Source organism: Zeugodacus cucurbitae, chromosome 4, assembly GCF_028554725.1.
Source record: "Zeugodacus cucurbitae isolate PBARC_wt_2022May chromosome 4, idZeuCucr1.2, whole genome shotgun sequence".
Lineage (NCBI taxonomy): Eukaryota > Metazoa > Arthropoda > Insecta > Diptera > Tephritidae > Zeugodacus > Zeugodacus cucurbitae.
The window spans coordinates 36,741,527-36,756,555 of record NC_071669.1 but is presented as its reverse complement, the minus strand read 5'-3'; the positions used below and the strand labels follow the sequence as shown (position 1 = coordinate 36,756,555).

The 15,029-nt window shown below is 33.7% G+C and overlaps 1 protein-coding gene across 6 annotated transcripts in view; it reads left to right on the top strand.

Moving 5' to 3' along the window:
• Window positions 1-2,543: 2,543 nt before the first annotated feature.
• The window catches only part of LOC105211552 (FMRFamide receptor), a 49,246-nt gene continuing 36,760 nt past the window's right edge, over window positions 2,544-15,029 (top strand). Inside the window, exons 1-2 of one of the 6 annotated variants that reach the window (XM_011183048.3) lie at window positions 2,544-2,802; window positions 4,356-4,682. The gene's annotated coding sequence lies outside the window, so the exon portion shown is untranslated. The other 5 variants (XM_029039800.2, XM_029039805.2, XM_029039804.2 and 2 more) reach the window with 5 other exon arrangements.

Sequence of the window (15,029 nt, the reverse complement as noted above, 5' to 3'; positions counted from 1 at the left end):
CTTTGTACTCTTAGAGAAACTATGTATTGTGGATTGAACTATTATTTTTTGTACACATGTGCAAGGAATTTGAAAACGTAATAGAAACAAGTAAAATATATGTATATATCCATTTATACACCTGTCCCTATGCTTGGGATGGGTGAACTATGAACTTCTTTCTACTCGCAATTATATTTAATTTTGATTCATTCTGATCTTCACTTTATATCAGATGTGTGCTATACAACTACACATTTCTATAATTATTAAGCGAGAAGGTGTTCCAAACTACAACGAAGTGCCTTTTGTTAACAGGCCACCGAAACACAACCACAAAACCTTTATTGCAAATGGAGACTTTTGTTTGGTCCCATTTAAAATGCAGTAGAACTCGGATAACTCGAACTTCTATAACTCGAGGTTCTCCATAACTTGAACTCTTGAATTGGCAATATAAGTTGAATTTCATACAATTTTAATTCCATAAATCGAACTTTTCGACCTGGGCATAATCCAAAATTTTAAATTTTATTATCGAGACACAATTTTAAAAGATTCCTTTGGAGGCGAACAAAAAATATGAAGTTACACTTACATATGTATTCGTCCAGAGCCCAATAATAGCAAAGTGCTACAAACAAAATTACAGAATAATGTTTTAACGTGTAAATAAAACTGAGTATAAATCTATATTTTACAGCTTTTTGAAAAATTTATGTTTTAATGCAAATCCCTATAACTCGAAGTTTTTTTGAGAATTATGGTGATTCGAGTTGGGGAAGTTCTACTGTATTTAGCAATTTTACAGAAAAAGTCTACTTATTTTGGCACCTCACAAATTCTGATATTGGTCACAGAATTGAAATGGAGATTGTAACGCAATTTTAGCAGAGGACAGTCTGAACGGTAGATTGCTTCTCATGGATCAACAGGTGAACCGAGCATGTGTATGTATGTTTGTGTGTATGTCCTTGTGGTCGTGTGTCATAATTTTGCAAATTCTTTTTCGTACGCAGCACAAATTTGAAATTTACATATGTGGAGCAAATGTTAAGCCCAAAAGAGAAAATTTGGTTGAATTAGAAATTCTGCTTTACTTAAGCACTGTGAATATTTCGTAAAATTTTTTTTGCAAAGCTCTTACACAGGAATATGAGCCATTTCTTGGAACGCCTCAAGAGACTCAGCAGCTACTCAAATGCATTTTTTTGCTCAAATTTATGAACAATTTTGTATAATTTCATGAACTGAATCAAAAATTATTCAATTTATGTATGAGACAACCAAGTGATAGTCAAATTATATATTCCCATCAACAATATCTCATTAGAATTGGTACAAGAATCATTGCTTTAAATATTTGTACTCTCACAAAATGTTGCACAGAATTTAATAGTTCTGATTACGACGAATATAAATTGGACGTGGCGCTCTTAAAGTTGAGGCCACTGACCCCGAATTTTGGTAGTAGATTTTAATAATTTCGACTCATTGTTGGATCGTATATCTTTCAATGATGAAATGGCAAACCTTGCTGATGAGAAATGTCGGGAAAAATAGTATGACGTCGTTTGCTGTCCCTATCGATCTACTTTTGTAGCGTCCCTATTGAAAACCCCTTTATAAAATTTTCTTTAGTTTTAGATTATGTCATATGAACAAATTTAATCAACTACTGCTCACAAAATGATGTCACATGTTTTCAGCGCGTCGTTTCTGAACAGCCCTAGTATTAGTATAAACATTCATAGTATTCGACACTGAGGCAATTACGAAAGTGTTGTTTGGAGGCATGAATGAAATTTCAGAACAGCTGATTTCATGTAAAACAGTGAGAGAGCGAGAGAAAGAGAGCAAGAGAGAGTCAGCACATGCCGAATCTTACTCAATGAAAATGTTGCCTGCCATGAACAACTATTCAATGCAACACACAACAATGACGTCATAGTGAAAAGCACATGTCACCGCAAAAGAGGCGCCCGGTAAAAAATGTGAAGTGGGTTCATTATGTGTAAATATATAAATAGTGTGACTAATATGAAGAAAAAATATGAGCTATACATCTATTGATCCCCCCTCAGGAAGAGAAGAGGCAACATAGGAAATAACTACATAATTTTTCTGACAATTTTGGTGTGTCCATTGATTTTTTCACTAATTTTAGTGTGTCCATTGATCTTTTTTATTTGTTTAGTTTTCTTTCCGTTGATTACGTCATTTCTTTTAAACGCGAACCTAAAGGGTTATGTAGCGAAATTCCGCCACTATCATCCTTGAGCACAAAGATGTATTAAATTATGTAGAAAAGTTTAGTCTATCGGCTTTGAGGCGCAGAATTGCAAGAATAACACACATGCCCGGCATTTAATATGATTCATAAATAGAAATCCTTTACATGGAAGCGCACTGATTTTATTTGAAAACTTCGCGCACTCGTACGCAATTTATCTTTCCCCACTCAAACCCCCATGGCGGTTGCGCTATGCTCCAACAATGGGAGAGCAACTCGGTACACACATCTACGCAGTCAAGTGCCGGCTGTTAAGGATCTTCGAATTTGTATTTGTCATCAGTTGGTTTCCAACCTCCGGCAGCGACGGTTCGTTTGCGAGCTTTGTAAAAAGTGAATTTGGTCGAAAAATGTTGTTCGAAAGTCTAAAAAAAGCACAAAAAAATCAAAAACGAAGCGGAAAAGCGTCAACGAACCACTGTGTGCATGAGTGTTAGTGTGCGAAAAGCAACAAAGAAATTAATTATATTTTTGTGACTCGTGGTTTCAGGGTACGCTTGTGGTTTCACGTTTGAGTGCTGTGACATTTGGTAAGTGAAAAATCGCGCAAACAAAAACAAATCGAGAAATGAGGTGCACCGCGTTGGTGAGGCTGCTTTGCCAGTGTTTGTTGTAAGGAGGGTTTATTTAAATTCGTGTGGAATGAGGAAAGCCCAAGCTGGCGACCAGCTATGGCAATTAATGCGCCCATAAGTCAACGGTGCGCGTTGTTTGAGATTTGTGGTCAATGTGGTGTGATTTTGGCAGTGAAGTTGTCGCAGAGGTGTTTGGCGGACGTGCAATCTTGTAGGTGAAGAGATCGCAGAAAATTCTTACGGAGCTATTAAAGGGATTTTTTGGTTGTTATCGATGATATATGAAATCACAGTGAATGTCAGCGCAAAATTTTTATCAAAAAGCTGTAATGTGCTTATATGGCACAAATGCATATTGTAACTGTACTGAGTTGTGATATAAATTCATATTAACTCAATATAATACAATATAATCTTGTGTTCATGGCATTGAGTAAGTTAATTAAAAAGCTCAAAGAACTGATGACCAGTGTATACATATGTATCATAGATTGATGTACACAAGTGGATAAATATTTTCATATACACATATATATATGTTATGTGTGGTTACACACACCGACACACTCACCTATATGCATAAAATTATCGCTGATAAATGCTGAAAAAAATAAAAAAATGAAAAAGTGAAATGTCGTGCGGCGTAAATAAGACAACAATAAAAGTGAAATAAGAAATAATAATATTAAGCAGCAGCAGAAAATCAAATTAAATGAAAACCCATGCATACACGTACATACATATATGTACATATGCTTATATATATAAGTATATAAGCTTTATGTGTTTCTATGCAAGTGTGTGCGGATATATGTACAAATGTATATCTACAAGTGGATAATCATTCCCGCAAATTAAAAAAATATATATTTCGTATATCTTTCGAATTGTTTAGTAAATGGAAAATTCTGAAAATTTTTAGCATTTTTTTACATTTCGGAAAAAATCAAAGTAATATAATTTTAGTTCATATAAAAATGTTAAATAAATACACTCATATTCAAAAAAAGATTATAATCGCGCGTGTGTAGAATATAATTTAGAAACGTGTACACATTAAAAATATTTATTAACACACATACTTTTTAACATATATCTACTTATGTATGTATGTATGTTTGTAGGGAAGCAAGCATTCTTATTGAAAATGTGTTTATAAATCACCAAGTCTTTATCTAGTAAATTAGTCAAAACATTTTGTGTGTGTTTTAGCAGAACTGAAATTGGTGAGGCAAAAACGCGCAAAACACAAAAACCGAAAACCAAAAAAAAAAAAAACACGAAAATACTAAAAAATTAGCGCTACAAAAAAGTATCAGAAATTAAGGCAAAGAGGCGATCGCAGAGTGAGTCTGTAGAGTGCCCAACGGTGAATATTAGTGTAGAATTCTGTATAGTATTTATGTATGTAGTGCATGTATGTAGGCACAACACACTAATGTTCTATATAATTTAGGTGATTGTATATTTGAAAACACAATATATTTATGTTTTTATTCGGCTAACAGTGAACGGTGTTGAAGAGTGCTAAGAAAGGCATTAGTACCGCTACACATTTCTACATGCCCGAAGACAGGAAAGCGTGCTAAGAGCGGCAAAGAAATAGATATTTAAGTGATTGTATTTCCTGTGGAAAAGCAACAACAACAGCGAACAGCTCGCGATTTAAATATAAAAACAAAAGCGTGGAAAAAGCAAAAAAAAATCGAAAAGTAACTGTGCTAAGTGCTAATGACTTCCCCTGCGGCATTCTTGTGTATCCTGCTTACTTTCGTGCTGTTCTAATGGCGTTGTCACGCCACCATTGTGTTTGAAAGGCGCAAAACAATAGCAAGGTAGGTACAATACCACCGTCAGCAGCTCGGCATAATTGCCTGCCTTTAATTGGGGCAGATATTAGCACCTTGCGGACATTAATTTTTACTGCATTCGAATCGGAATATTTTCCGTCATATTTTTCCTACTTCTCATCATACCTCCCCACCCCCACTTTTGTGTATTTGTGTACTGTTCGAAGGCTGCGCCATATTGTTTTGAAGGGGCGGCAAATGACTTGCCATTGACATGCTTACACTGTCATTTCTGTCATTTCGAAATACTTGTGTACTTACGCGTGTACATATGCAAATCCAAGTACAGCTGGGACCATAATATTTATCGCGCTTTTGCGATTTATCAGCGGAATATTTTTATTGATTTTGGAAATCACAAAGGCCTTCGGCTTGATAATCAACTTTTTGCGGCACTGCTTGAAAATACAAATTTTTGCCGTTCGTAGGAGTGATCATTACTTAAATTCGTTAAAATGTTTACTATTTCATTTAATGTTTACTTTTAATTAACTAATGTAAACGGATTTGGTTTCCTCATTGAATGATTAAAGTCAATATGTTCAAATTGGCCAAGCGTGGTAAAAGTGAGCCAGCCATAGCCACACTTCAATGTTCGAAATGAGCGGTTAGTTTTATATTCATTGCTATTATTTTATTGTGTGGTATCCTTTTCAAAATATAATTTTAATTTTTTAAGGTTATCCTTTACTTGACTATTCATCACTCAAAACACATAACAACTCTTAAAAACTTAAATGCTTACATAATTTCATCTTGATCAATCCGATTATTTGTCGGATATTATAATAAATCTTAGCCATTTGAATGAATTCTGGTCAATAATAAGAGAATTATTATTAACCACATTCGCACGGGACATTTTTTCCATCATAATATTTATGTTGTTTATTTTGTTATAATACGGAATTATTGAACAACGAGAAAAGTAAAAAAGTTTAAAAAGTAGTAAATGTATTTATTTTTAAATAACATCAAACGAGAAACACAACAAAACTTTTCTATAGGATGAAATGAAATGAAAATAGAATTATGAATATGAAGCAGCTTTTACAGCTTTGCAACTGGGATTAACCATTTTTTATCTAAATTATATAATAATTATTGATTTTCAATTCACCCCAGTTGTACTATTTTGTGCACATTGATTATATGAAAATGCCTCGGGTATAAACAAATTTTTGGATTTCGTTATCTGCCAGACTTTCCTTTTGATAACTGCTTCCACTGCATCGACGGCTCCTTGTAAAAAAAATCCATTCTAATGAAAAGCATTTTAATTATTTTATAAAACCAAACCGGGCTTGATGCTTTCTGCTTATATTTCCGATAGAGTGGTAATAAGTGTTACTTTTTGATGTCTCACGGGATATTAAAATAAAAGGTAATAAGAGAACAAAAACTTACAGTTATTTGCAATCGCATACTTTATTATGCATTTCATATTGCTCTTTATACCCTTACAAAGGCTTTACTGCATAATATGTTTCCTTTATAATTTTATAAAAAAAAGGCAGTAGAAATATCGAAATGAAAAAATTAGCTCCTATGCGACTTGGCTTTCATATATCTGGTAATTGATTACACTGTGATAGTCAAAAAAAAAGACAAGACCAAATTCGACGGTTTCCCCCTATTTCGGGTCCTACGAATCGAACTGCATCATTACTTTTTTGAGTTACAATCATGGTTTCATAGAAAATTTTTTTTTGAAGTTTTTCATCAAAGTGGCCCATTGTAAGAGAAAGGCACTTTTTTCTTCGGTCTCTAACTTTTTTAATGTTGACTTTTTTGGTAAACTTTCTTTGGCAAAGTTTCTCAGAATAAGTCCGTCTTTAAGTTCTTAGATGTCTGTAAACCCCAAAATCAATGTTTTTTGTGTCCTTAAAGCCAATATGTAAAAAAAACTGAAATTTAATCCATTTTTTTAATGTTTTTGCACTCACGTTTCGTCAATATTTTAATTTACCCTTTGATACTTATACATTAAGTGACACCCCATCACATTATAAACTATTGCTTAGGAATGCACCGGTCTGAAGATTGGAAAAAATATGTATATGACATGGTAGACGCTTTTGAAGAAATAGGTGTGAATATGTCCTTAAAAATTTATTTCTTTCACCATCACAAGGACCATTTTGAGCAGCAAGTTCCGACTGAATCCGATGAGCATGGAGAAAGATTTCATCAAGTCGCCGCCCCCTTGAGCATTGGTACAGCGGAAAAAAGCTTGACTCGTTGCTTGCTGATTTGTGTTGGACATTGATAGATGTCTTATTAAATTTAATTTAAATATTGTGTACAAACTTATGATACTTATTGATAACAGTTATAAGATACAAAAAGAATAAAATAGCATACAAACATAGTTAGTGTAGCTTTTTTAAAAAATACAAATTTTGTTAAGTTTTTTTTTCTAATGGTTAGTTTTCTCAGAACGTTGTCTTTGCTTAAGTTTCTTACTATTACAAGATGTCACTTAATGTATAAGTATCAAAGGGTAAATTAAAATATTGACGAAACCTGAGGGCAAAAACATTAAAAAAAATGGATTAAATTTCAGTTTTTTCGACATATTGGCTATAAGGACACAAAAAGCATTGATTTTGGGGTTTACAGTCCTCTAAGAACTTAAAGACAGACTTATTCTGAGAAGCTTTGTCAAAGAAAGTTTACCAAAAAAGTCAACATTAAAAAAGTTAGAGACCGAAGAAAAAAGTGCCTTTCTCTTACAATGGGCCACTTTGATGAAAAACTTCAAAAAAAAATTTTCTATGAAACCATGATTGTAACTCAAAAAAGTAATGATGCAGTTCGATTCGTAGGACCCGAAATAGGGGGAAACCGTCGAATTTGGTCTTGTCTTTTTTTTTGGAAAAAAACTATCACAGTGTTATGATTTAATTGAAAATTATTTTAATATAAGTAAATTTAAATATTTCACTATGAAAATATGCAAAAACTTTTAATTCTAATAATGTTTAATATTTTGTCAGTGATGGACCTTCTGTCGGAAATGCCCATTTGTATAATATCGATTCTCTTCAGTTTAAAAAAAAATTACGCACAAAAGCAACAACTGAGTTAGCGACTTCAATTGATAAAGTTTATGCTAGTTCTCTGAATATTTTGTTTATCGAAAAAAATATTTAGCCTTTCAAAGTACCACTATCAATAAAAAGTACTACAACGAGTTCATTTTGTATTCGGATTGTTAATTTCAAGGTGTACTGATCCTTGTTGGGGGAACAGCATTTTATCGTATTTTCTCATAAAAAATACCCGCATTTGCTTTACCCCATTGTTGTAAATGTTGATAATATTAAATGCGTTTGCATATAAACAAGCATACATACATAATTCGCTCAATAGTACAAACGTATATATAATACACAAAATGTCGCATGCTTTATTTAAAACCCAAGTGTCGTGAGTCCATGTGTCAACAGACAACCAAAAGCCAAAGTCGTGCAAATTTCTATTTATAAACGATTTTTCTGTTTCATATTCGTGTATTTATTTATGAATTTTTTTCAAGTTATCTGCTTGATTATTTATGCTTCTCGCTTTTTGCTCTCCCAATTGAAAAATAAAATTATAAAAAACTCGCGAAATAGACTACGAGCGAGTAGCGCTGTATTTTTGGACAGAAGTGTGAGCCCAATTTGTATTTATTAATATGTGAAAAATACTAAACTTTTCACGTATTAAAATAATATAAAGCCCAATTTACATACCTAAATACGTACTACATATGTTCTGATACGGTGAGCACACTTTGATTGCTTAGTTGTGTGTATGAAAAATGTGATTAAAGTGAGCCATCAATTTTTCACAATTCTGTTTTTTTTAAACATTTGGCATTCACTAAACTCGTGCTGGATATTTTTGTTTTTGGTCAACACTGTTTTCTTAATCGGCGCATAAATCGTTCCGAGACAATGCATTGCATGTGATAATATTAAATTCACCGCTTTAACACAAACAAGTTATAGTTAATAAAAGTAGTTTCTCTAGCATCGACCAATACAAATACATATATCCGGTAAAATCAACCAAGAGTTGCGGAAAATTGTGTTCCGTATACTGGTCAAACATGGACCAGATTTCCAATATTTAATCTAGATATCTATGTACATTTTGAAAAAAAAAACCATTTGTTCGTCCGTCTACATCAATGCTGTCGCCTTCAAAATTCCCCATTCGATATTATGCACTTATGCCATCGCTTCTTCAAATCCTCGATGCACTTCTCAAACACGATTTTGAGGATAGTGTTAGCTTTTTCACCGAGTTCATCTACACGGTTCTTTAAGGTTCTCTTCAGTTTTTGGAAATAAGAAAAAGTGAAACGGAGGCATGTCTGACGAATTTGAAGGCTGGAGCATCGTATACATATTTACATATGTGCGTTTTATCTAGGGATGGCAACGATTAATCATTTGATTAAATTAATTGATTTTTTTCATTCAATTTACGATATAATTGCATCGAAACACCTTTTCTAATTACTCGACTATTACTCGAGTAATTGCAAAATAATCGCAAACAGCATTTTGAAATTTAATACATTTTATGCTCATCTAAGTTAGCGTACAAGGGTCGAAATTGGTCGCATCAGTCATTAATGACCAATTAATGAAAGCCCTTCAGCTTCGAAACACTATTGATGCTTGGGAAGAAATGAAAACCGTACGGACTTTCAAAAAAGTATTGTCATCTACTTGGTACCTCAATACCAGCTGAGCGGCTTTTCTCAAAAGCGGGTCAACTGCGACCGAAAAACGCAATCGTTTGACAACAAAACGTTTATCGAAATTGCTTTTTCTTCAAACATGGTTGAACACAAAGTGTATTCAACAAAGTGAACTAAGTATATGACATTTCATTTTTTTTTACCCAAATTTGACATATTTGTTGCCATTGATTTAACCCTTACATTTATTCAAAAATTCAAATTTTGAAATTCAAAAGTAAACAAATATCAGAACAAAAAAAAAATATTTTTTAAATGAATAAAAGAAAATGTCGAATACTTTCTGCTTATGCGAAACAACTCATGGAAGCAATTTACTAATGTTTTGTGCTCCAACAGACAAACTGCAAACAATTTTATCAATATAAATTATATTTTTCAAGATAAAAAAGACGGGTTAATGTAAACAAATACATGAATTGTTTACTATTTTATTGTCAAAAACGAGTATGTCAAATACTTAGTTCACTTTGTTGAATACACTTTGGTTGAACAGAGAATAAATTTTCTTGACTTCAATGAATATATTTTCATTTATGACAAAATGAGAAAAGACAAATGATTTTTTAATACGATATTTTACTTTTATTTCCGTTTTTGTTTTTGTGTATATACCAATGAAATAAGAATATAATCTCCTATATTTTATTGGTTTTATTTTTACGCAAAGTTGCAAAACATAGTCTTTCAAGCAAGAGGCAATTCTTTTACTTTAAAATTGCTGTACATATTTTGAAAAATTTAATACCATTGTGCTACTTAACTTCAAATATAGGCCATTTTCTCTTTTAGGATATGTCTGGGACTCTGTGATAGAGCATTATAATACAAAATTCGGCGCTGAAACTTGGTGGTGGTCTTTATGCAATTTAGTATTATTTGAAAACATTGGAATTAATCGATTAATCGATTTTTTTACATTAATTGCAATTATTTTTTTATATCTTGCAATTAATCATTTGATTATTTAATCGATTAAAAAAAATTTTGCTATCCCTAGTTTTATCTGAATATCAATATAAAATAAAACAAAAATGTTGACAATTGGAAATTTTATAATTTCAGTATATATGTACATATGTGCGTTTTATCTCATGTAGTACAAAGCATAGATACGAATGATCCAGTTCTTCCTCTGCACTCCAAAGCGAGTATTTTTCAATAAACATCATGTGATTCTGTAGTAGAGTTAGGTTTATTCTTGTGAAGAGAGATTATAATGGCTAAAAAAGTGATATTCTTTGTCATTGGTATTCCAAAACAAAGTTTATCAGACAAAGACCATAAAACTTTTATGGAATTTCGAATTCCCCCCAAATACAACAGAAAAGCTCACAATAAAGAGCTCACACAGCTTTTACATGGTGTATCAATGATTGCTGCGGTGCGTTCATTTGAATTCAATGGAAAGCCACAATTGTGTTGTGGATTTTCTGCGACTCCATAAGGAGCCCTATATAGTAATGGTTGAAACTGCATTTCACCACGATTAAATTCGGCGAATTGTGATTCAACTGAAAGATGCATCTTTTGTAACTAAATTTATCATGAAAATTCTATTATTGATACAAAGCTACTACAATAAGTCATATCGGATGACATGCAAATATTTGGTAGGAAACTGCAAAAAAATTACGGCTAATGTAAACCGCTTATTGATTGCTATCAGCAAAGAAAATATCCCGGTAAACAACAACACAAATGTAATAACTTAAGTGTAGCATTCAACTAGGCAGAAAATATACCAGCTTTCAGTTAAAAACTCCTATCTGAAAATCAACCAAAGAGCACAGCAACAGACTTATACCAATTATTGAACGGTTTTCTAACTAGATTCAGTTTAATTGTTGGACTGGTTGCACTGGTTTCAACCGGAAATCAAACATTTGCCGTTTTGTAGGACAACAGCGATTTTTTTTCATATTCTACCGAACAAAGAGAGTAAAATAGTTTTGTTCACGTAACGGTTGGTTATAAAGCCTAAAACTAAATGAGTCTGATATAGGGTTATACATACCAAAGCGATCAGGGTGACAAAATCCGGATGTCTGTCTGTTCGTCCGTCTGCGTAAGCTGTAATTTGAGTAAAAATTGAGATGTCTTGATGAAACTTGGTACACTTGGCACCATAAGAACGTTAAGTTCGAAATCGGACCATTGCCCCGCCAACAAAACGGCGATAACCGAAAACATATAATGAGCTTTAACTAAACCGTAAATTAAGCTATGAAAGTGAAATTTGGACCAAAGATGACACTAGGAAAGGAAAGTAGGCGTGACCCCGCCCCCTAATAAGTAAGTAAACTACTAAAACTATATACACGAAACTTTCATGAATCGTGTCCAATGATATGTTTTGAAAATGGGCCAAATCGGTTCACACCCACGCCTACCTCCCATATACCAGAACTTTGAAATCGATCTGAATAGTTTACTTTCCAATATAAATTAAGAAAAATGGGGAAATGTGAAATAATCAGCTTTTGGTAAAATATCTGCTCTACGAAATGGTTACATGCAAATCTACTTGTTTTTTTTCCAAAATATGAGGTAAATACATACATATATACCAATGTTTGGCTGTACATATTTGACTTGTTGTCACTCAGTTTATACTTTTGACAAGCATCTCCGTTCCAATGATTGCATTTCAGGTGTAAGAAAGAACAAAAGCATTCTCGCCATCTGGTTCAATACCAATTGGAAAATTGCAAAATTTGAGTTATTGGCAGAACCGATGTTGCATGAAAAAGTAATTTATCATTTCAATAACAGATATTGTCATCGACAAAGTTGTACTAATGCTTAATATTCTATTGGCCTGGAATGAGTGTACATGGAATAGATAATGATGACAATGTTTGTAGGTACTTAGAATGGTTATTTGCTAGTCTTACATGCTCAACTGCTTAAACTAAATATTTTAATTTTCATGAATTTTATCAGACTACATTGATTTAAGATTATATAATTGAAAATATTGATCTGGCGATGCATATATGCATATATATATAAATGACATAGAACGGTAATAAAAACATGTAACATAACACTATATGCCGATGACACTCTACTATAAGCAGAAGGGGAAAATGAGGAGGAGTGCAAGAATAAGATATTAAATGATATTGATGAAGTTAGTGAATGTTTAAAAATGAATAACCTTAAACTAAATGAGCGTAAAACAAAAATTATGGAAATAAATTTCAGATGGACCTTTAACTTGACAATAAATGATAAAAGTATTGAGAAAACAAAAATCATTAAATACCTAGCTATAACAGCAATAAATATATACAATGTGATCATAAAACCACATATTGACTATTACTCCACTAGTAAATATACATGTTCCAAAACCCAAAAATACGATCTAAGATCTAAGAAATAATAATGATCTTAAAATTAAGTACAAACAAAGTCCGAATTCGCAAATTAAATTAAATTATTTTTATTTTTTTTGGCACAATATTTTTTTCAATATGGTGAAATATTTCAGAACCCCAACAAAGGCAAGAACGGACAACCAAGCCGAGTGTTACCTAAGCTGTATTCGATGTGTCACTTCAAAGCCCGCTCTCTTTGGGGCTGCTCTCTTGGCAAAATTTTTCGTTATACATATATAATTATATCTATCAAAAAGACTAATACACATGTACCAAATTTCATTAAAATCAGTCGAGTAGTTCCTGAGATATAGTTTTTGTCTCAAAAGTGGGCGACGCCATGCCCATATTTCAAAGTGTTTTTAAATCTGAGTGCAACTTCTTTGCACCATTTCTTTTGTAAAATTTAGTTTTTCTGACGTTTTTCGTTAGTAATTTAATATAATTTTAGTTATTTTCAACGTATTCTTTGTATGAAGGGTGAGCTTGGTTATTATTCGAATTAACCCATTTTCATGGTGTATTATCGGATCGCAAAACTAATACGGCTGTGTAAATTGACGTTGAGCAACACCAAAAGCTCCGTCATGATTGGGAAGGACCTCTCCGAGCCGTTCGATACCAAACGAGGCTTCAGACAAGGTGACTCACTATCGTGCGACTTCTTTAACCTGATCCTGGAAAAAATTATAAGAGCTGCAGAGTTAAACAGAGAAGGTACAATCTTCTACAAGAGTGTACAGCTCCTGGCGTACGCCGATGATATTGATATCATCGGAAGCAACAACCGCGCCGTTTGTTCTGCTTTTTCCCGCATGGATAAGGAGGCGAAGCGAATGGGTCTGGAGGTGAATGAGGACAAGACGAAATATCTCCTGTCATCAAACAAACAGTCGGCGCATTCGCGTCTTGGCTCCCACGTCACTGTTGACAGTCATAACTTCGAGGTCGTAGATAATTTCGTATACCTGGGAACCAGCATCAACAACACGAACAATGTCAGCCTCGAAATCCAGCGCAGAATAACTCTTGCCAACAGGTGCTACTTTGGACTGAGTAGGCAATTGAACAGTAAAGTCCTCTCTCGACGAACCAAAATCAAGCTCTACAAGTCGCTTATCATTCCCGTCCTGCTTTACGGTGCAGAAGCTTGGACGATGTCAACATCAGATGAGACGACACTAGGAGTTTTCGAGAGGAAAATTTTGCGCAAGATTTATGGTCCTCAGAACATTGGCAACGGCGAATACCGCAGACGATGGAACGATGAGCTGTACGAGTTATACCACGACATTGACATAGTTCAGCGAATAAAAAGACAGCGGCTACGCTGGCTAGGTCAATTTGTCCGAATGGACGAAAACACTCCAGCCCTGAAAGTGTTCGATGCAGTACCCGCCGGAGGAAGCCGAGGAAGGGGAAGGCCTCCACTCCGTTGGAGGGACCAGGTGGAGAGCGACCTGGTTACACTTGGGATCTCCAACTGGCGCCGAATTGCGAAGGAGAGAGAGAGGTGGCGCACTATCGTCGATTCGGCTATAACCGGCTAAACGGTTGCAACGCCAAGCACATACATACATTATCGGATGCTAAAGGGAAATATATAACATATTTAGTTGTCGAGATATATACAAACATGGCCACACCCACTTTTTGAAAAAAAAAAATAAATAAATGCATACTTCATTACTCATAGCTACAAACGTCAAAGACATGAAAGTACTAACCCGATTATAGACATTTTCAGTATCAATCGCGAAAAGAATTCGCATTTATTTAATTGAGAGATCTCATAATCTCATAGTCCTTATAATTGTTATCTGTGGGCTACAAAATGTATTATTTGAATCTTTAGAGTTGTTGCAGTTGGCCTATCGCAATTGCGAAGTGCTAGAAAACTAACTTTCTTAAAAATTGCTTGATATATTTTTTGTATTCCAAATAAATTTGAAGCCAAAGATGCTCCTTTCCAATTGAATCCCTTGCGGCAAATTCAACTTTTATATAATAATTTGGGTCTATGAAATAACTATGTCTTCAGAGCGCCAAGAAAATATGCACCAAGTTTCATCAAGATATCTCAAATGTGCATTAAACTTTCACGGTCGGACGAGAAGATACTTTAAACTAGTCGCTTTGAAAACTTCAAAACCCCGTTCGAACAATATTCATTCTGTTGTGAAGTGC